This window comes from Mustela erminea, chromosome 10 (genome assembly GCF_009829155.1).
Source record: "Mustela erminea isolate mMusErm1 chromosome 10, mMusErm1.Pri, whole genome shotgun sequence".
Taxonomy (NCBI): domain Eukaryota; kingdom Metazoa; phylum Chordata; class Mammalia; order Carnivora; family Mustelidae; genus Mustela; species Mustela erminea.
The window spans coordinates 58,717,703-58,739,046 of record NC_045623.1 but is presented as its reverse complement, the minus strand read 5'-3'; the positions used below and the strand labels follow the sequence as shown (position 1 = coordinate 58,739,046).

Below are 21,344 nucleotides of genomic sequence, written 5' to 3'. Positions count from 1 at the left end.
GGCTCTGCGCTTGCCCTATTGGTGGCCGAAGGGCTGGGGTGGCGAAGAGTGGGGAAAAAGAATGAGGTGGAGCATGGGTCTGTTGGCTGCAGATATTGCTACAACAAATCAGAAGGCTTTCGTGCCCCGGAAGTGGCTGACCTACTCGGTTCGAAGGGGAGGCCTTTCCTCTTACTACGGTGGCCGGGGAGCTCGGGTCCCTGTGGCAGCGGCGCTGAGGTCGGAGCGTTTGCGTGTGTACTGGCTGCTTTTGGGGCGGCTTCTGCTAGAGCTGGAACACTTCCCGGGTTGGTGGCTCCTGCACATTTTTTACACTTTTCCAGTTCTGTTTCGGTGAGGGGCGCTTTGAGCCTGGCGGAGTCAGGAGAAGGTTGGGACTTAGTGTTTCTGGTCCCCAAATGACCGGATTTTGGGGGGACCCTGCCCTCTCTGAAGATCCTGTGGCCAACTGTTTCGGCTCTCTCTTGAGAATTTTGGCACCTCCCTCATCTGCCTTCTAGGGTAATTTGTCTTCTGACCCTACGTTCTTCCTAGGCTCCAAAGGCTAACAAACCGTAAGCCTTCCTGTGGGCAGCTGTTCCCCTCTCCTTGTGGCTTTTCTTGGTGTTCGAGATACGACCTCTTGTCCCCTAAGCTTTCGCAGCCGTTTAACTTTTTCCCATTTAAAAGGAAAAAACAAACAAACAAACAAACAAACAAAAAAACTAGATTCTCAAGATGTCAATCTTCTCATTCCTAAAACCTTTCCTCCTTTTTGGCCTTTGTTACTGCTGCGGACCTTAACACAGTCGCCTGAGTATCTTAATGTCTTTCTGTCCAGACACTAACGTTCACTCACTTTACTGGGTTCTCACTCATCCTCAACGCTTCCACCTCCATCCACATCTAAGGGCTTTATAGGTTGAAGTTCGAATACATTCTTAGGATGACTGGTGAATCTGAGAGACGTCAATGGTCAACTCGGCATGCTTCTGCTTAGAGAGTTTATATTTCTTAAGATTTCTTTGGCTTGCATTTTTGTTTTGTGTTGATTATTTTCCCACAAGGGATTGGCTGCTAGCTTATAGTTAGAGGGGAATACCTTGTCCTACAGTTCTTTGTATCTGAGTTACTTAGGTGGGATATTCCCCACTCTATTCGTAGTCGGATCATGTGTCCCCTGTGGAATTTGCAATGATTTTGTGTCAGTCAAGAGCAGATAGACACAAGGGAATGCTCTTTCCTTATTGCTTGCTTGTGATTTGTAATTAGATTATGAGTCATTGAGAGTACCCAGAGGGATTGGAAAACCTTTGAAAGGGAAGTCTATGTATGTTCCAATTTACAAATTAATAAAGCTTCTTTCCTGAACAAGGAAGAGTTTCTAATTGGTACAATAATCTCATTTTATATTGACTTATCAGTTCATTCTCTGTAAAATTTTGGGGATGATTTAAAGTTAAAAAGTAGCCAATATAAGGAATTATATAATGTAGTATAAAAAAGTTTGAAAACCGTTTAACTAATGCTCTTTTTCTGTAAAATGGAATGCAAATATGTTGAAAATTTTATTTGTTGTAATTGTGTATTTTTTTAAAAGATTTTATTTGAGAGGGAGAGAAAGAGAGAGATAGCAAGAGAGAGAGCACAAGCAGAGGGGAGAAGGGAAAAGCAGGCATTGTGATCAAACCCAGGAACCACTGGGTCACGACCTGGGCCGAAGGGAGACACTTAACTGACTGAGCCACCCAGGCGCCCCTATGGTGTATTGTTATATATTTTGATAAATCTGGTAAACTACGTTGTTTACTATTCACTAATATTTTGTAGACAGAAATTTTTTTACTTCCTGGCTTTATGGGGACTGTGTGACTCAAATAAGTTTGCAGTTTCTCTTTTATTCTGATTATTGCTCTATGGAAATCCTAATAGTAAAACTTCATTCTTCCGTAAGCATCAAATATAATCTATACATGTCAATAAAATATAATTTTTAAAAAATATTTTATTCATTTTTTGACAGAGAGAGAGAGATCACAAGTAGGCAGAGACGCAGGCAGAGAGAAAGGGGGAAGCAGGATTTCCACCGAGCAGGGGGCCTGATGCGGGGCTCAATCCCAGGACCCTGAGACCATGACCTGAGTTGAAGGCAGGGGGTTAACCCACTGAGCCACCCAGGTGCCCCAGTAAAATATAAATATTAATACCTGTATCCTGTCAAATTGGACTTATTCCTAATTAGTCAGAAATGGTTTCAGTCATGCTTATGATTTGGAGCTAAATATATAATTCAGATTTAATTCACTCATAGAATTCTTGACAGGATAAATGATAGGCTAGATATTACACAAACTTACTATATTTTTCCCGAGACTTTATTCATTTTGTAAGCAATTATTGAATATGTCTTGCTACTTAACTATTGTAAGAAAAATCATCAGAATATTTATTGAGAGCATCCTCTTGTCCTCAGCTTTGTACTAGATGCTGTGAAAGCCTTATTGCATTTAATCAGTATAACAACTCAGTGAGATGGTGAGCATTATTTACATTTAGCAGATCAAGAAACTGAAGCTCAAACAGTTTAAGTCATCCAGTTCAATTTGACTCTTCCCACTATACCACAGCTGCAAAGATGTGTTCTCTACCCTGGAATCTATAGGGAACATTAATTCAATAAGTATTTTTTGAAGTAGCTGTTATTTGGTACATGATATATGTTATCCCTTGCTGGAGATATAACAGTAAAAAAAAGAGACAAAAGTCTCTGCTCTTGGGAAGCTTACAGTATAGCAGAATGTATGGGATGTAAACCTTGCCTTCAAGAAGCAGCAAGTACAACCAATATGCTGTATTATTTTTTATGTGTTTTAGAATGTTAAAGTTGAATAGAGAAATTAACTAGGAAAGATTTAATGAAGAAGATGAGATTAAATCTAGAACTAAAGTAGTGACTAGGTTTGGTAGGTGGAAACTGGGAGGAAAGTGATTCTAGTTTGAGGCATAAAAAGAAGAAAATTCTGAATTTTGGGGACAAGAAAAGAAAGGGAGCGACAGGTAACTGGACTGCTTGTATCATCAGTTCCTTGTACACACAAGTGCTCAGTGTTGGTTGAATTTGAAACAAATATTTAAATGAATGAAGCTATGACAAGAGTTCAGATATGAAGCAATGAGGAATTAGATAGACCTAGTATTATAGTGGGACTGGGAGAAAGGAATGGATTTGATAGCTCTTGGTGAAAGAACTACTAGGTTCTGTTAATTATTTAATGTTGGGAGTAAACGGTGGCCAAAGGAGAAAGGGAGGCTAGATTACCAGGTTTGAACTGAGTGATAGACCGGATGTGAGGAATGAGGGAGAGGAAGGTGGTGCCACTGCTAGCTTTTTGGCTTATGTAACTGGATGGATAGTAGTACAGTGCACTGAGAGAACACTGTAAGATGATCAGGTTTGGGGGACATGGTTTTTTTGTTAATTTTTTTTTAATGGTGGCATCAATTTTCAAGGCTGATTTCTTATTTCATCAAATAATGAGATTTCAAAAAAAAATTCCAAGATGCATCTTTGTTTTGTGAACCACTATGAAAGAAAAAAAAAATATTGCCAATTTAACAGAGATCATCAACTATAAGATGTATTTATTTCAGAGTTAAAATGTAAATGTATGATCTAGAAATGATGAAATAAAGTACTCCTTATGGTTGGTGGAACTTATAACCAATTTTTTTCTCTGTTTATAAATAAACTTGCAGTCTTTGACATGAATTCAGTCATTTAGCATTTACTTATTAACTGGGCACTCTCCTAGGTCACAATGGTGAAATGGTGGGTAAATACAGTTTCTACCCTCATAGAACATACTGTATTATTGGAGAGGCAGACATAAATCAAATGTTAAAAGAAATTTAAAGTTCTGGTTATTTTAAGTGCTATAAGAAAGAACTTGATGTTCTACAGAGGAAAAACTATTTATAAGAGGGATAGCAGTGTGGATAGGGAGAGGCCAGATGAAAGATGATATCTTGGGCAAGATGGTGATGAAGATAAAGTGGGTGGATTAGAGATGTTTAGGAGGTGGAAGTGGGTGATAGACCGGATGTGAGGAATGAGGGAGAGGAAGGTGGTGCCACTGCTAGCTTTTTGGCTTATGTAACTGGATGGATAGTAGTACAGTGCACTGAGAGAACACTGTAAGATGACCAGGTTTGGGGGACATGGTTTGTTTGTTAATTTTTTTTTATGGTGGCATCAATTTTCAAGGCTGATTTCTTGTTTTTTTTTTTTTCCTTTTATGTCATTGTTTGAATTCAGCATACTTGAGGAATGTTGTACCTGAAATACATTTTTTTCAGGTTTTTTTTTTTAAGATTTTATTTATTTTCATTTGAGAGAGAGAGAGAGAGAGAGCACAGAGAGGAAGAGGGAGAGGAAGAAGCAGACTCCCTGCTGAGCTGGGAGCCTGACAGGGGCTCCGTCATAGGATCTAGAGATCATGACCTGAGCCAAAGGCAAACACTCAACCATATGAACCACCCAGGGTCCCTCCCCTGCCTTTTTTTCCCTTGAGTGAGCAGGGATAACGTTCTAGATGAAAGAATTTGGAAATATGTTGGTATTTGTTTTGAATTTATATGTAACATATTCAGTCATACATATGAATAGGTATATGATCTTTATTTTCACATGGGATTATGGGCAATAAATTGGGCATCTGGTTAAATTCTAACTTCATTCAATGAGTGTTTTTGTAAATTTAAATGTGTATTAGGGAAGAAAGAAGTACTTTTTAAAAAAATTTTTTAATTTTTTATTTTTTATAAACATATAATATATATATATTTTTAAAGGTTTTTTTTTTTAAAATTTATTTATTTGACAGACAGAAATCACAAGTAGGCAGAGAGGCAGGCAGAGAGAGAGGGGGGAGGCAGGCTCCCTGCTGAGCAGAGAGCCCGATGCGGGGCTCAATCTCAGGACCCTGAGATCATGACCTGAGCTGAAGGCAGAGGCTTTAACCCACTGTGCCACCCATGCGCCCCAACATATAATATATTTTTATCCCCAGGGGTACAGGTCTGTGAATCGCCCGGTTTACACACTTCACAGCACTCACCAAAGCACATACCCTCCCCAATGTCCATAATTCCACCCCACTTCTCCCAACCGCCCTCCCCCCAGCAACCCTCAGTTTGTTTTGTGAGATTAAGAGTCACTTATGGTTTGTCTCCCTCCCAATCCCATCTTGTTTCATTTATTCTTCTCCTACCCCCTTAAACCCCCATGTTCAATCACCATTTCCTCATATCAGGGAGATCATATGATAGTTGTCTTTCTCCGCTTGACTTATTTCACTAAGCATGATATGCTCTAGTTCCATCCACGTCGCAAATGGCAAGATTTCGTTTCTTTTGATGGCTGCATGGTATTCTATTGTGTATATATACCACATCTTCTTTATCCATTCATCTGTTGATGGACATCTAGGTTGAAAGAAGTACTCTTGATTTTTCCTTGAAATGTCTCCTTTGTGTAAATTTTGATAGATATTGAATTAATGCACTCAGTTTATTTTTTAAATTATATGTTTCATAGTAAGCAGAAGAATGTGTAGAGCAGAGAGCATGGCCTCTGGAGTCAGACTGCCTAGATTCAAGGTGTGTTTTGCTATTTATTAGCAGTATGACCTTGTAGAAGTTATTTAGTCTTTCCAAGCCTTTTTTGCCCTTAATCTATAAAATGAAGATGATAATAGTATCTACATTATAGAGTTGCTGTAAGGATTAAATGAGATGATACATGTGCATAGGTTAACAAAATTCCTGGTACAGAGTTTGTGTTTATTATTGTTATAGATATGTGGCCTGAAATTGTATGTCTGTGATGACGTTTTAATTATAGAAATCCTTAACTAAAAGATTTCAATTGGAGAAAAAATTTGCTTGGTTAGTCATATTTGAATTTGGAGTAAATATTATGTAAGATAGCTTTGCTGATTCATAATTGTCATGAGTTAATACATGTCCTCTTTTAAGCATTTTCATCAGAGATTGTGTTTAGTCTACAGCTGTAATAGGAAACTAGTGGTGGGTTGGTTTGTAATTATGTAGTATTTGTTAGTATTACTACTTTTATTTTTAGCCAACCTTTTCTGAACTTCACACTTGCTTTTAGTGCTTATGGATAGGATAAAAAAGTATTTAGACTTAATAAAATCTGATCAGCAGCTTGAAAGTCAATTTAATTTCCACACTGGTTTTTTCTTTTGAAAGTTTCAAACCTAGGGCCCCTCGGTGGCTCAGTCAGTGAAACGTCTAAATGTTTAGGTCATGAACCCAGTATCCTAGGACTGAGTCCTGCCCTGGGCTCCCTGCTCAGCGGGGAGCCTGCGTCTCCTTCTGTCCCTCCCCCTCAACTTGTGTGCACATTCTCTCTCTCTCAAAAAAAAAAATCTTAAAGTTTCAAGCCTATTAAAAAACTGAAAGAATAGTATAACAAATACCTGTATATCTTTAACTTAGATTCAGTAGTTGTTAACATTATATCTCACTTGCTTTCGCTCTCTCTAAATACACACACATGGCATGCTTTCTTTTTCTTGCTGAACCACTGGGAACTAAGGCAGAGTCATCCTGACACTTCACTCCTAAATTCTTCCTTATATATCTCTTATGAACCAGGACATTCACCTACTTGGCTATAATGCTATGTGCACACCCAAGTAATTTAACAGTGATTGACAATACTATCTGATGTATAGGCCATATTTAAAAATATAAATTTGCTCAGATGTTTATCAGTAATGTCCCTTATAGCTTAAAAAAATACTTTAAAAATACTTACAATTTGGGCTCCTGGGTGTCTCAGTCAGTTAAGCATCTGACTCTTGGTTTCTGCTCAGGTCATGATCTCAGGGTCCTGGGATTGAGCCCCACATTGGGCTCTGTGTTTAGTGTAGGGTCTGCTTGCTTGTCCCTCTCCTTCTGCTCCCCCCACCCCCTTCTTGCACTCACTCTCAAATAAATCTTTTAAAAAAATACTTCCAATCAGAGATTATGAATTTTCTTAGTTGTGTCTATTTTCATTTATCTAGAGCAATTCTCATCTTTTCTTTTTCCTCCTTCCTTTTTTGTTTTTTTGGTCTTTCAAGACTGACAATTTTGAAGAGTCCAGGCCATTTTGTTTTGTATAATGCCTCACAGAATGAATTTGTCTGATTTCTCCACAATTTCAGGTTAAATTTTTTTTTCATGACTGTTAAGTACGAGATATTGTAAACTTTCCATTTCACCACTTCGGGAAGAATATAATGGCAGTTTGTACCATTATTGGTAATGTTAAGATCAGCCACTTAGGTTAGCCAGATTTCTACATTCTAATGTTATCTTTTCCTGTTTGAAATTAATAGTTAATCTGTGGGGTAATACTTTCAACAGTTTTTTTTTTTTTTTTTTTCCCTATCCTTGGTTTTAGTAGCCATGGATCATCCTTACCTCAATCAGTCATTGCGTTGGTGGTTGCCAGATAGTGATTTTCCAGTTCTCTCAATCCTGCATGTTTGCTGGCTATCTTCTCCGAAGAAGAGCTATTCCTCCTCTTTTCTTTTATTTTAGTGTCACTATGTACCCAAGGATTCTTTAAAAAAAAAAAAAATTACCGGCTGTAAATCTATTGCCATTCTTCTTTCTTAAAAAGATTTATTTATTTACTTATTTATCACAGAGAGAAAGCACAAGTAGAGGGAGTGGCAGGCAGAGGGAGAGGAAGAAGCAGGCTCCCTATGGAGCAAGGAACCCAATGCAGGGCTCAATCCCCCTGGGATCATGACCTGAGCTGAAGGCTGATGCTTAACCAACTGAGCCACATAGGTGCTGCTGCTGCTGCTGCTGCTGCTGCTTCTTCTTTTTTTTTTTGAAGTAGGCTCCACACCCTGTATAGGACTTGAACTCATGATCCTGAGATCAAGAGTTTCATGCTCCATTGACTGAGCCAGCCAGGTGCCCCACGATTATTCTTTTTTTTTTTTTTTTTTAAAGATTTTATTTATTTATTTGACAGACAGAGATCACAAGTAGGCAGAGAGGCAGGCAGAGAAAGGAAAGGAAGCAGGCTCCCGGCTGAGCAGAGAGCCTCATGTGGGGCTCAATCCCAGGACCCTGAGATCATGACCCGAGCCGAAGGTAGATGCTTTAACCCACTGAGCCACCCAGGCACCCCACCATTATTCTTTTGATGATTAATTTATCTTAAATTTGATTAGTCAAGTTCAAGCCAGTTTCTTTGGCCTTTGCCAAAGGAACTGGCATTCACATTGGTATCTGGGCACATTCTTATTTTTTTGTACAATAAGAAGTTCCAGGCTCACCTTGTAAATTCCCTGCTTGAGACCTGGATTAGTCATTTTATCATGGAGTCCTTGTTCAGTTTAGTGGGAAATGCTACTCCGAAACAAGATTTGGGCATTGAATGTACTCATTGCTAGGAGTACATTGCTTTTAGGATACACACATGCACACACACACATACTTATAAGATACCTTAATTCATACTCAGAACCACAGAATTCATCTTCACCTTCTGGCAGTTCATATTTTATCTCCCTTTTCCTACAGGGAATTCTGATTCAAAACCATATCAGTATATTTACTCATCTAATCTCTCCTATAAAACACTTAAGATAGTTTTGGTATTACTATACTGGTACTCTCTCCAACAACATATTTACCAATTAAAGATTTCTTTGCCATTTTATGTCTTTAGACTATATCCCACTAAAGACCTAGAGTCAAATTATGTGTTCAAAGTTCTTTATATTATACTTTCTGTGTGATTTGGTTATAGCTTAAAATATAAAGTTCCTACTAAACTACATTTTAATAGACTCTGTAAAATAAGTTATCTGGTAAAATGACTAAAGTACCCATAGTAATTTAAACCTTTATCATAATAATATGTATATTGCTATAGGGAACTCTATAACAGTTATATCAGGTAGAAAATATGCATTTTAAAAGCATTTGTAAAGCTTTAAACCCTTAGCTTTATTTTCAAATTGATATACTATTGTTTAAAATTAGAAATGACATCAAACAATTCCATTTGTAAGCCAAAACAGTTGTGTTTGTGAACATTTTAAACAATGCTCTTTTGACCGATGATACAATTCAAGCATTAATCTTTAACAATAGACATAATTGTTGAGGGTACTTTAACTCCTTCCTAAGAAATATGCCTAGTGTTAGCCTTATTTACACCCAGAATGTAAGATTTATATTGTTTGTGTGTCCTTGGTCTTTGTATTTGAAGAATCCCAGTTGTGACTGTGTGTGATATTTTTCTTGTGGGAATATTCTCATTGGAAAGGGGAAAAATATTTCCCAGTAATTTTAACATTTTATATTTCTACTGTGGTACATAACCATATTACAACTGAAGTTCTGGTTAATTATAAACATCTTGCATTTTAGGATGTAAATTTAATGGGGACAGGAACTGGATCTCATGGCTCATTTTATCTCCCATAGAGCCTTACGAAAGTAGCCACTCAAGTACTTGATGAATGAATAAATGTGATATTTTGTGTTTAAATGAAGTATAATTACTAGTCTCAATAATATGGATGCACCTTTTTGTAGCAGAAGTAACTAATGGAATGGGACTTGAAAAAGATCCTGTCCATATTTACTTGTTAAACAAACCTCAAAATCACTATGTCATTCTGAATTGATGTTGCTAGTTCTATAATCTGAGCTTGCTGTTTATATCTCATTTTTTATATCTCATTTCTTATCCCTTTATCAGTACCCTGATTGAGGCCTCATTTCCACTCATTTGGCAGTCTTCTGACTAATTGAAGGAATTGAGAATATTTAATGTGGAGAAGAGATGGTGCAGCGGGAGTGGGGAAGATATTGGAAGGTCTTTATTTTTTTACTTTTTCTTTCTTTTTTTAAAGATTTCATTCATTCATTTGAGAGAGAGAGCACGCTCGAGAGAGAGAGCACAAGTAGGAGGGAAGGGGCAGAGGGAGAGGGAGAAGCAGACACGCCCTACTGAGCAGGGAGACCAATGCAGGAGTCAGTCTCAGAACCCTGGGATCATGACCCCAGCCGAAGGTAGATGCTTAACCAACTGAGCCACTCAGGCGCCCCTGGAGGTCTTTAAATACCTGATGGGTTATCGAATGCAAGGCAGATTCGTTTCAGAAGGCCCAACCAGAAACAGTTGGTGGACATTTTAAGGACACAGATTTTTGGTTCCATGTCTTTTAAGCAACTGAAGTTGTTTAAAATTAGGTGGAATAATGTAGTGATGTGGATACTCTAGAACAGTGATGTTAGTGAAGAAAAATAGTTTAAAATTGTATCAGGCTTTTAAACTTACACAGCTGTATTTTTAGCTCAGTACAGAGCTCATTAAGTACTGAACTTTCTGTTTTGGAGGTGTTCACTCAGAGGCTTGGTCAGTGCACTTGGCTAGGACATTGGAAAGGAGATCTTGCTATTATACGGGTAGTTGAACCCAATTAATAATTAGTGAGTGAATTTGAACCAGATAGCAGATTAGATTCCTGGGGATGGGAGTGATATATTTTTTTATCTTTTAAATTTACACATTTTCTTTCACTGCTTTCTTTGACTGTTCATAGGAGAGTTTAGGGATAGATTGGAGTGTATTATATGGGAAAATGGTTAAAACCTGTTATTAATACTACTACTTACTGGCTAACTAGATACTTTGCAAATTCCCTTTCAATCCTGAGATTCTGACATCCTTCAGTTCTTGTAGAGGTTAGGTTAATTTTGTTAATGATTAAATAATTTGATTCTGTATGTTTCTTCTTATGCAGACTGCATGTTTCACCACTTGCAAAGTTGCTTTGGAAGCTCCAAACATTCATAGTTATGTTGGACCAGTCAGAGGTTATCTGACATAATTAAAATTTATTTCTCAAGCTAGAGTAAATATTATATGGTTCTTAGAGATAAGATCAGGGAAATCAAGGAATGCTTAAAGCAACCCAGATATCATTAATACCTCTCACTATAATTTTAAGTAAGTGATTGAAGTCACTTACTATTTAACTATTTATATCCCATTTAGATGGTTATGATGACAACTTTATAATCTGCGAATGTGTAGTACTCCATGCGGCACAAATGGAGGTTTTTTGTTTGTTTGTTTTAAGATTTTATTTCTCTTGACATAGAGAGAGCACAAGCAGGAGGAGTGGGAGAGGGAGAAGCAGGCTCCCCGCTGAGCAGGGAACTCCATGAGGGGCTCGATCCCAGACTCTGGTATCATGACCTGAGCTGAAGGCAGGTGCTTAACTGACTGACCCACCCAAGCACCCCTCTAATGGAGGTTTTGATTGTAGGACCTTGATACAAGTCACATGTGAAGGTAAATGAATGCTCAGTACTTAGTTTCTTTTTTTATTTAAGAGAATAAAGCATAAGTAGTACATATGAGTTATCATTGTAAAGAAGCTCTGTATTGATTTAGTGTTTTTAACTGGAGGGTGTATTCCTGAGGAGTTTTAAGAATGTTTAGAAGCTGTATTCTTGAGGCAAAACTATCTCATTAGTCCCTTATTAATCTTTTTGCTATAAGCTCTTTTATCCCTCTTTTAAAAGTCAGTTTCTGAATATGTGAGTCCTGCTCTTATTATGTTGCTGTTCCTTTGCTCAACTTTTTAACTCTTAACTGCCATGTACTTTGCCTAACCCATAGCTCTGAAAGAGGACAATTCAAATAAATATTACCAGCATTCTCTCTTTCTTTATATTTGTGACTTTTTAAAAGAGATAAACATGCTGGGTTTACAAACAACATTTTTAGACAGCACGTTCAGTGTATGAAGATGGAAGACTGGCAAATGTAGGAAAAGAGGGAAAAAGAAATGGGTACAGTAATTGATGTTTCTGCAGACAAAGAACTGAGATGGAGAGAAATAAGAGAGCAGAGATGACAGACCAACATATTGAGAGACATTCAAGGTCAGACAAGGGATTAATATTTGTTACTAAAAATGCAAGCAGGTAGAAAAGGTTACAGTAGATGAAAACCTAGAATGGACCTCACACTTCATTTTATTTGATGGTATAGCTAAAAGCACATAAAAATTTTTAAATCAATACCTATATTTCATCTTGCTGCAGAATACCATTTGGGGGAGATGCCCAAGCATACGCAAATCCTGTAAAGTCTGCAGTGTTTTTGTCGGTTGTACTATGTGACTGAGATATATTCTGTAGAGTCAGTCCCTAAAGTTCTGTCAGGAGCTTTTTCTTGGCTTTAAATTCTCAGTGGATAAAATATTCTTCTACCTATTGCCATAAGGGAGAGGCTGATTACCTTCATCTGCCCTTCAAGGACATTGATTTGAGTACCCTTTACATTTATCAGTTTATAATTTATTGACTGTCTTAATGCATGGTTATGGTTAGAAAAGTGACTCTCTAAAAATGACATCTGGGTCTCAATCAACGATTTTCATATCAAATGTAGCTCTGCTTTCCAAAAGAACTCTGCTCAATGTTCACTCTGCTTTTCACTTCATTAAAATAGTAAAATTTAGGAATAAACCTCATCTGGTAGCTTTATGTTTACTAAGATAAAATACAATAGAGATTTCTCCTCGTTATTGCTATTTTTTAATTAAAATGGATTTGTCAGAAGGCAAGCAGTGAACAGAAATATGGGAATGGTGGATGGTTAAGATTTATTGTAGTATCATTAATAAAGAAAGTCTACTTGAAAAAGTTACTAATTTCTCTAAGGTTTAGGAAATAACCATAAATCCCTTCTTAAAAAAAAGAAAAAGAAAAAACCACACCCCGCCCCCCCTTTAACCGTAAATCCCTTTTTAAAAGTGTTTGGAGGGGCACCTGAGTGGCTCAGTCAGTTAAGCATTTGCCTTCAGCTCAGGTCATGATCCTGGGGTCCTGAGTTAGAGTCCAGCATCGGATTCCCTGCTCAATAGGGAGTCTGCTTCTCCCTCTGCCTGCCTCTCTCTCTGTCAAATGAATAAATACACTCTTAAAAAACTGTTTGGAAGTTGCGAAGAATGTTACTTTGATGGTTTTCTAGATTAAGGTTCTGACATCATATAAACTAAACAAGAATTCTGGCATGTCAGTTTGATCACTGGAGCAGTGAAACCAGGTATTTCAGGTAACAAAAGAGATAAATATACTAAGTAATGGGTAAATCATCACTTCATTTTATACCTGATAGAATGAATTTTTTTTTTAAGATTTTATTTATTTATTTGACAGACAGAGATTACAAGTAGGCAGAGAGGCAGACAGAGAGAGAGGAGGAAGCAGGCTCCCTGCTGAGCAGAGAGCCCGATGTGGGGCTCGATCCCAGGACTCTGAGATCATGACCTGAGTGAGCCGAAGGCAAAGGCTTTAACCCACTGAGCCACCCAGGCGCCCCCTGATAGAATGAATTTTAATTCATTTTTAATTTTTTAAAAATCAAGAAAGCTTTTGGAAAGGGAATTTCTGGGTGAGGATGGTTTAGACTTTTTAATGGTATTAATATTAAAGTGCATTGTGGTTTTGTTTGTGTTTTTTGCTAATTTGTAGTTAAACTAAAAGTACGGTTTGTCTTGCCTTTCCTTGCCCTATTTCACACAAGTATAAAAAACATTTTAATAGACTGAATGGACTCAATTATTAATTTATTCCTTTTCTTCTTTCCAAGTCTTACTACTATTTCAAGGAGGAAAAAAAAAAATTAACTAGGGATATCCTCCCAGTGATTTTATTCAGCCAGAGCTACCCTAGGGAATTGCATTGAGGAAGTTACGTTTTCTATATGACTAAATAGCTGAATCTGATGTCATTAAGAACCGGAAGAATAAAATTGTTTATCTTAGAAAGGAAAAAGCACTGGCTCAGCATTTTATTTTTCTTAGAAGCTGCTTAGGATTTGTAATAGAATGTGTTCTCTGTAGGTTTCTTAGTCAAGCAGTTTTCGGCACATTTGCAATTTCCTGTATTATTTTTAATCTGAGCAATTTATTTTTGAATGTTATTTTAATGTAAACATTAAATGTAAACAATTTAAATAAATAGAAGTACAAAAATAAATAAAAGATGACATTTCATCTCTTAGTTCCACTTTTTTTTTCTTAGTTCCACTTTTAACATGGACTTCAAGACATTGTTTTTGCATATTTGTGTGTGTGTGTGTGTGTGTGTATGTGCGCAGCTCTCTATACATATATAGTATATACACATATAGATATGTAAATTGTATTCATGCTATTCTCTCTTCCTTTTCCTCACCTTCTATAAAGTTAGTAAACTTTTATTTTTTATTATTTAATTAACTTCTTTATAAAAATATTTTATTTATTCATTTGAGACAGCAAGTTAGAGAGAGCATGAGCAGGGGGAGAGGCAGGGCGAGAGGGAGAAGCTGACTCCCCTTTGGGCCCAGGACCCAGAGATCATGACCTGAGCCAAAGGCAGATGCTTAACCATCTGAGCCACCCAGGTGCCCCTAAACATTACTTTTTTAGAGCAGTTTTGGATACATAGCAAGATGGAGCAGACAGAGTTCCTATATCCCTCCTGTCCCACAAAATGGAGAACTTTGCCCACTATCAACATCCTGTACCAGAGTGGTACATTTGTTACCACTGAACCTACATTGACACATCATTATCACTCCAGGTCTGTGGTTTATATTAGGGTTGACTTTTGGTGTAAATTAATGTATGATGACATGTATCTACAACTGTAGTACTACAGAGTATAGTTTTATTGCCTAAAAATCCTCTGTGTTCTTCCTGCTCATTCTTTGCCTCTACTGCCCCATCCCTCAAAAACACTTATCTTTTTGCTATTTCCATAGTTTTGCCTTTTCCACAATATCATTCTGTTGGAATCATACAGTTTGATTAAGATTGGCTTCTTTCACTTTGTAATACACACTTAGTTTTCCTTAATACCTTTTTATGGCTTGATAGCTCCCTTCCTGTAAGTGCTTGAGTTAGTCTGTTGTCTGGATGTATTATAGTTTATTTATTCATTCACCTACTGAAGGACATCTTAGTTGCTTCCAAAGTTTTGGAAATTATGAATAAAACTGCTATAAACATCTGTGTGCAGGTTTTTGTGTGGATTGTTTTTATTTCATTTGCGTAAATACCAAGGACCACAATTGCTGAATCATATGCTTAAGAGTATGTTTAGTTTTGTGAGAAGCTGCTGTACTGTCTTCCAAAGTAGCTGTAACATCTTGCATTCCTATCAGCAATGAATGAGAGTACTTACTGCTTGACATCCTTGCTGGCATTTGGTATTATCAGTGTTCTCGATTTTGCCCATTTTAATAGGTATGTAGTGCTGTCTCATTGTTTTAATTTGATTTCCTTGATAACATATGTGGAACATATTTTCATATGCTTATTTGCCCATCTTTATATCTTTTTTGGTGAGCGGAATCTGTTAAGGTCTTTGGTCCGTTTTAAAATTAGGTGGTTCATTTTCTTATTGTTGAGTTTTAAATGTTCTTTGTGTATTTTGAATAGCAGTCCTTTGGCAGATATGTCTTTTGCAAATATTTTCTCCCAGTCTGTGGCTTGTCCTTCCATTTTCTTGACATTGTCTCTTACAGAGAAGTTTTTAATTTTAATGAAGTCCAGCTTACCAGTTGTTTCTTTCAGGAATTGTGCTTTTGGTGCTATATCTAAAAAGTTACTGCCATGCTACAGGTCATTTAGGTTTTCTTCAATGTTATCTTCTAGGACTTTTATAGTTTTGTGTTCTACATTTAGTTCTATGATTTTGAGTTAATTTCTGTGAAGGGTGTACGATCTATTCTATCTCCTTTTTTTTTTTATGTGTATATCCAGTTGTTCCATTTATTGAACAGGCTGTCTTTGCTCTGTTGTATTGCCTTTGTTTCTTTGTCAAAGACCAGTTGACTATATTTATGTGTATCTATTACTGGCCTCTCTATTCTGTTCTGTCAATCTCTTTGTCTGCTCTTTTGCCAGTATCAATAATGTCTTTGTCTGATTTTGGTATTAGGGTAATGCTGACCTCATGGAATGAGTTAGGAAGTATTTTCTCTGCTTTTATCTTTTGGGAGACATTGTAGAGAATTGGTATAATTTCTTCCTTAAATGTTTCGTAGAATTAAGCAGTGAAACCATCTGAACCCAATGCTTTCTTTTTGGAAGTTTATTAATTATTGATTTGATTTCTTTAATAGATATAGGTCTATTTAAATTGTCTATTTCTTATGTGAGTTTTTGGCAAACGGTCTTTAGAGGAATTGCTTCCTTTCATCTAAATTACCAAATTTGCTCACATAGAATTATTCATAATACTCCCATATTGTCCTTTTAATGTCCAGGGGATCTGTGGTGATGGCTCCTGTTTTATTTCTGATATTAGTCATTTGTACATTCTCTTTTTCTTTGCCTGGCTAGAGACTTACAGATTTCATTGATCTTTTCAAAGAACCAGGTTTGGTTTGTTGATTTTCTCTACTGATTTCTTTCTTCCTGCCTTAATTTTTGTTACTTCCCCCCCTCCCTTTTTTTCTGGCTTACTTTATATTTAATTTGTTCTTTTTCATGTTCCCTAAGGTGGAAGCTTAAATTATCGATTTTAGATCTTTCTACTTTTCGAATATATGTATTCAATGCTATTAATTTCCCTGTAAATTTTAAGAGAATTTTCTGCATCTCACAAATTTTAAATTATATTCATTTTCATTCTCATTCAGTTAAAAACTTTTCTGAATTTCTCTTGAGATTTCTTATTTGGCCCTGTATTATTTGAAGTATTTTATTTAATTTCCAAGTATTTGGAAAATTTCCAGCTAACTTTCTGTTATTGATTTCTTGTTTAATTCCATTTCAGTGGGAATAATATTATATGATTTCTATTCATAACATAAATGACAAATTTAAAAAATTTTGTCAAGAGGTGTTTTATGGCCCAGAATCTTGTCCATCTTGGTGAATATTCCATGTGAACTTGAGAATAATGTGTAATCTGTTTCTGTTGAGTGAAGTAGTTTGTCAGTTGTGTCTAGTTAATTGATGGTGCTATTCAATTCAACACTGTCTTTACTGATTTTCTGCATGCTGGCCCTGTATTTCTTTCTGTTAGAGGGGTATTAAAGTCTCCAACCTTAATAGAGGAATTATCTATTTCTTCTCATAGTTTTAGCAAGTACGTTGATGCTCCCCAGGTATCTTTTTATGGTAATAAATATATATCTATGTCATAATATGTGCATACCATAGTTTTGTCATCAGCAGATACTTGTGTCTGTTAGCACACCCATGTGCTAGGTGTAAGGATACAGTAGTAAACAAGACATATTCTCTGTACTCATGGACTTTATTATTTGAGAAATTATTATGTAAAATACTTGTTTCTTCAGGCTCACCAATTTCATCTCTTACGATGATGAAAAAATATGAAATTCCTTTAATGTGCATTATTTAGATTTAGTAAGTTTGAAAATATTTTCCCATTTTTATTTGTCTTTTTCTTTTACAGTGCCCAGATTTTTTTTTTTTCTATTTGGTTGTTTTATCCCTAATTGATTTATAGGAGCTCTTCATATATTAGAGACTTTCAATTCAGTTTTGGGGGAGTCAAAAGTTACACATGGATTTTCACTAAACAGGGGGTCAGCATCCCAAACCCTGCATGTGTATTACTCAAGGGTCAACTGTGTATAAATTATTAAACTAGCAACAGCTTAACTAGTTTGACATTATGATAATAATTTTATTATTCTCATCTACCCTATGTACAATGGCAATAAAGTATTCTTATAGCATAGTCAAGGATATGTTACAAAACATTTTTTTTTAAAGATTTTATTTATTTATTTGACAGAGAGAAATTACAAGTACACTGAGAGGCAGGCAGAGAGAGAGAGAGAAGGAAGCAGGCTTCCTGCTGAGCAGAGAGCCCGATGCGGGACTCGATCCCAGGACCCTGAGATCATGACCTGAGCCGAAGGCAGCGGCTTAACCCACTGAGCCACCCAGGCGCCCCCAAAACATTTTTAATGTTTCATGTTTGGGGGGTATCGTTATTTGGAGTAAATAGTCAATAAAGCAGGAATTTTGAGGAAAAATAATAAAGGTATAACCTAACAATTTATTCTACTCCAAGTTCCTTGAGGTTTGAAAAATTTTCTAATTTCTGAATCTGTCACAGCATCTTACCTTGGCTAGCTATTTATTATTTGTTTAGGAGCCATTGTCTAAGGTACAAACTTTTCCCATACAAAATATCTTTGTCTTTATGTCCCTCCCACCCACTTTAACAGATCATTTTTACATTCTTTTTAAGGACTGTCCAGGGTATTCCTGGTAACCAGTGCTGCAAGCTTTTTGAATCAAAGTCTTCCCCATGACCTACTTTCTTTATGACTTAGAAAGAAAATACATGTGTGTATATTCTCTTATTTTAAATATTTTGAATTTAGAAGACTTGTGGTTGGTGGCTTCCCCCCCGCAAAGAAGATGTATTTATTTATTTGAGAGAGAGAGAGCAAGCAAAGGGAGAGAGAGGGAAAGGGAGTGGGAGAAAGAGAATGTCAAGCAGACTCTCCTCTGAGCGCAGAGCCCCATGTGGGACTCAATCCTATGACCTTGAGATTATGACCTGAGCTGAAACCGAGAGTCAGATGCTCAACCAATTGAGCCACCCTAGCGCCCTGGTTGGTGGCTTTTTAACAATAAAAATTTTAAATTCTAGGGGCACCTGGGTGGCTCAGTGGGTTAAAGCCTCTGCCTTCTGCTCAGATCATGGTCTCAGGGTTCTGGGATTGAGCCCCGCTTCGGGCTCTCTGCTCAGCGAGGAGCCTGCTTCCTCCTCTCTTTCTGTCTGCCTCTCTGACTATTTGTAATCTCTATCAAATAAATAAATAAAATCTTTAAAAAAATTTTAAATTCTAAAAATTACATCTGTTCTTTGTATAAGATTTGGAAAAGGTGGGCAATAGTGGTGTAAAAATAACCTCACACAATTTTACATCCAGAGAAACTTGTCATTTTTTTATTTCTTTCTAACTCTTTCCCTGCTACTTCTACAGCTAGAATTATGATGCATAATGTTTTAGATTCTCTAGTGTTTCCCCATTATCACAAACTTTTGGAGACTTTATTTATTTATTTACTTATTTATTTTTGATGAATTATTTTTTAAAAAGATTTTATTAATTTGAGAGAGAGAAAGAGCAAGTGCAAGCAAGAGGAAGGGAGAGAAGCAAGAGGGAGAGAAGGAAGCAGACTCCCCTTTGAGCAGGGAGCTTGATGCAGGGCTCGATCCAGGGACTCAGAGATCATGACCTGAGCCAAAGGGAGATGCTTAACTGACTGAGCCACCCAGGTGCTCTGGTGACATTTTTTAAAAAAACATTTATTTATTGAGCCATCTGGGTGGCTCAGTCCCACATTGGGCTCCTCACTCAGCAGGGAGCCTGTTCTCCCTCTGCCCATCACTCCCCCAACTTGTGCTTTCTCTCTCTGACAATTAAATCTTTAAAATAACCCATTTATTTATTAGAGCAAGAGGGAGTGAGAGCACACAGCAGGGGAAGAAGCAGAGTAAGGAGGGGAGAGAGAGAATCTCAAGCAGACTCTCTGCTGACCATGGAGCCCAATGCAGGGCTCGATCTAATGATTCCAAGATCAAGACCTGAGCTGAAATCAAGAGTCAGACACTTAACCAACTGAGCCATCCAGACACCCCTCTGGAGACATTTTTAATGGATATGTAATCAGTCATGTGGATGCACATTTTATAAACCTTTCTCCTTACTTTTCCAAATTTTGTTAAATTATGCAATTTTCTGGAGGAAGATTTTTCTTTTTCTTTTTTAAAAAAATGTTTAATTTATTTATTTGCCAGAGAGAGAGTGGGAGAGCACAAGTGGAGAGAGCTGAAGGCAGACGCTTAATTGACTGAGCCACTCAGGCACCCCTGGAAGAAATTTTCTTTCCTTTTCTAGGTGTCAGTGAAAAAATTTCCGATTGATAGACTTTTACACCTTGTTAGAGCACTACTAGTGATATACCTTATTAATTTATCTATTCACTGATTCATTTAATAAACATATTTTAAGAACTAATCCATGCCAGGCAGAACTCAAGGACATGCAAAAAGTTGACCACTTAGTGTGTAAGAGGTAAGAAGTAATGATAATACAGTCTGATGAATGCCATGATAGAGGAGGACATAGAATCCTATGGGAGCTAATAGCAGGACATCTGTTTTAATTTGAGGTATGGAGGTGGCTAGAAATCTTTTAAGTCTGACCAGAGGAGGTGAAACTTAAGCTGGGTCTTAGGGACTCATGATAATAAGGTAGTCAAAATTGAGGGTGAGCAGGGAGGGCTTTTAGGTGGAGGGAACAGCACATGCAAAGACAAGGAAGCATTTCCAGTTTAGGAAGCTTTAATATTCATATTAAAAATGGCTTCAGTAGCCTAGTATTATATAATTTTTCCCTGGAAATGAACTTTGTTTGTAATGAAAACCTTAGTTCTGTGGAAAAAATTAATATAATGAATCAGTTTATGTACACTTCTTTTAATTACCAAGTGTAATACCGTTTTGTGATTAATTTGCTTCAAATTAAAAAAAAAATGACTTCAGTGAATGGTGCATATGAGGGAGTGGCAAGAGTGGAAGCTACATAAAAGGGCAGATGTAATTTCTTAAAGGGCCTTGGATATTCTCAAGGCTGAGGTGTAAACATAAGGCAAAGTCATTGAGGAACATGTTTGTAGCTCTGATTCTCATTTATACATCAGCATTTCTCAAATTAATAGTTTTCACTCAGATCTCATCTTTAAGTTCCAGATCTATAAATTCAACTGCCTCATTGGCCTCTCTAGAATATATCAAGAAGGTAACCTCCATGAGAGCAAGTATTCCACTGCTTTTGTCCTAAGCTCTATCTGCATTGCCTTGAAGAGTGCCTGGCAATATTCTTGAATAATTAAATAAATGGATGATTCTATAATATATCTCTCAGATATATCTCAAACTACATATAAATTAAATTCATGATCTTCCGCCTCTAACCTGACCCTCTTCTGATGCTTCCTATTTCAATGGTTGGCACCTTTTATTTAGTTTCATAAGCCAGGAATATGGGTGTTATCTCTGGCAAAGCTGCCTTTCTTGCCTTCCATATTCATTTAATCACCAGGACATTGAATTTTTGACACATTTCCTTATATGTCTAATTCTCTCCCTCTCTGTTGCTCCCTTTGAAGCTATTATCATCTCTCTTCTAGTCCTGTACAGTACTAGTAAGCTCTAATGTACTTTTGTCCTTTTCAATCTATTCTTTGTGC

General features: G+C 36.8%; 1 protein-coding gene across 3 annotated transcripts in view; it reads left to right on the top strand.

Moving 5' to 3' along the window:
- ATG4C (autophagy related 4C cysteine peptidase) overlaps positions 1-21,344 on the top strand; it is a 76,688-nt gene continuing 55,344 nt past the window's right edge. The window contains exon 1 of one of the 3 annotated variants that reach the window (XM_032302228.1): positions 1-333. The gene's annotated coding sequence lies outside the window, so the exon portion shown is untranslated. Of the gene's footprint in view, positions 502-21,344 lie in introns of all 3 variants that reach the window. The other 2 variants (XM_032302226.1, XM_032302227.1) reach the window with 2 other exon arrangements.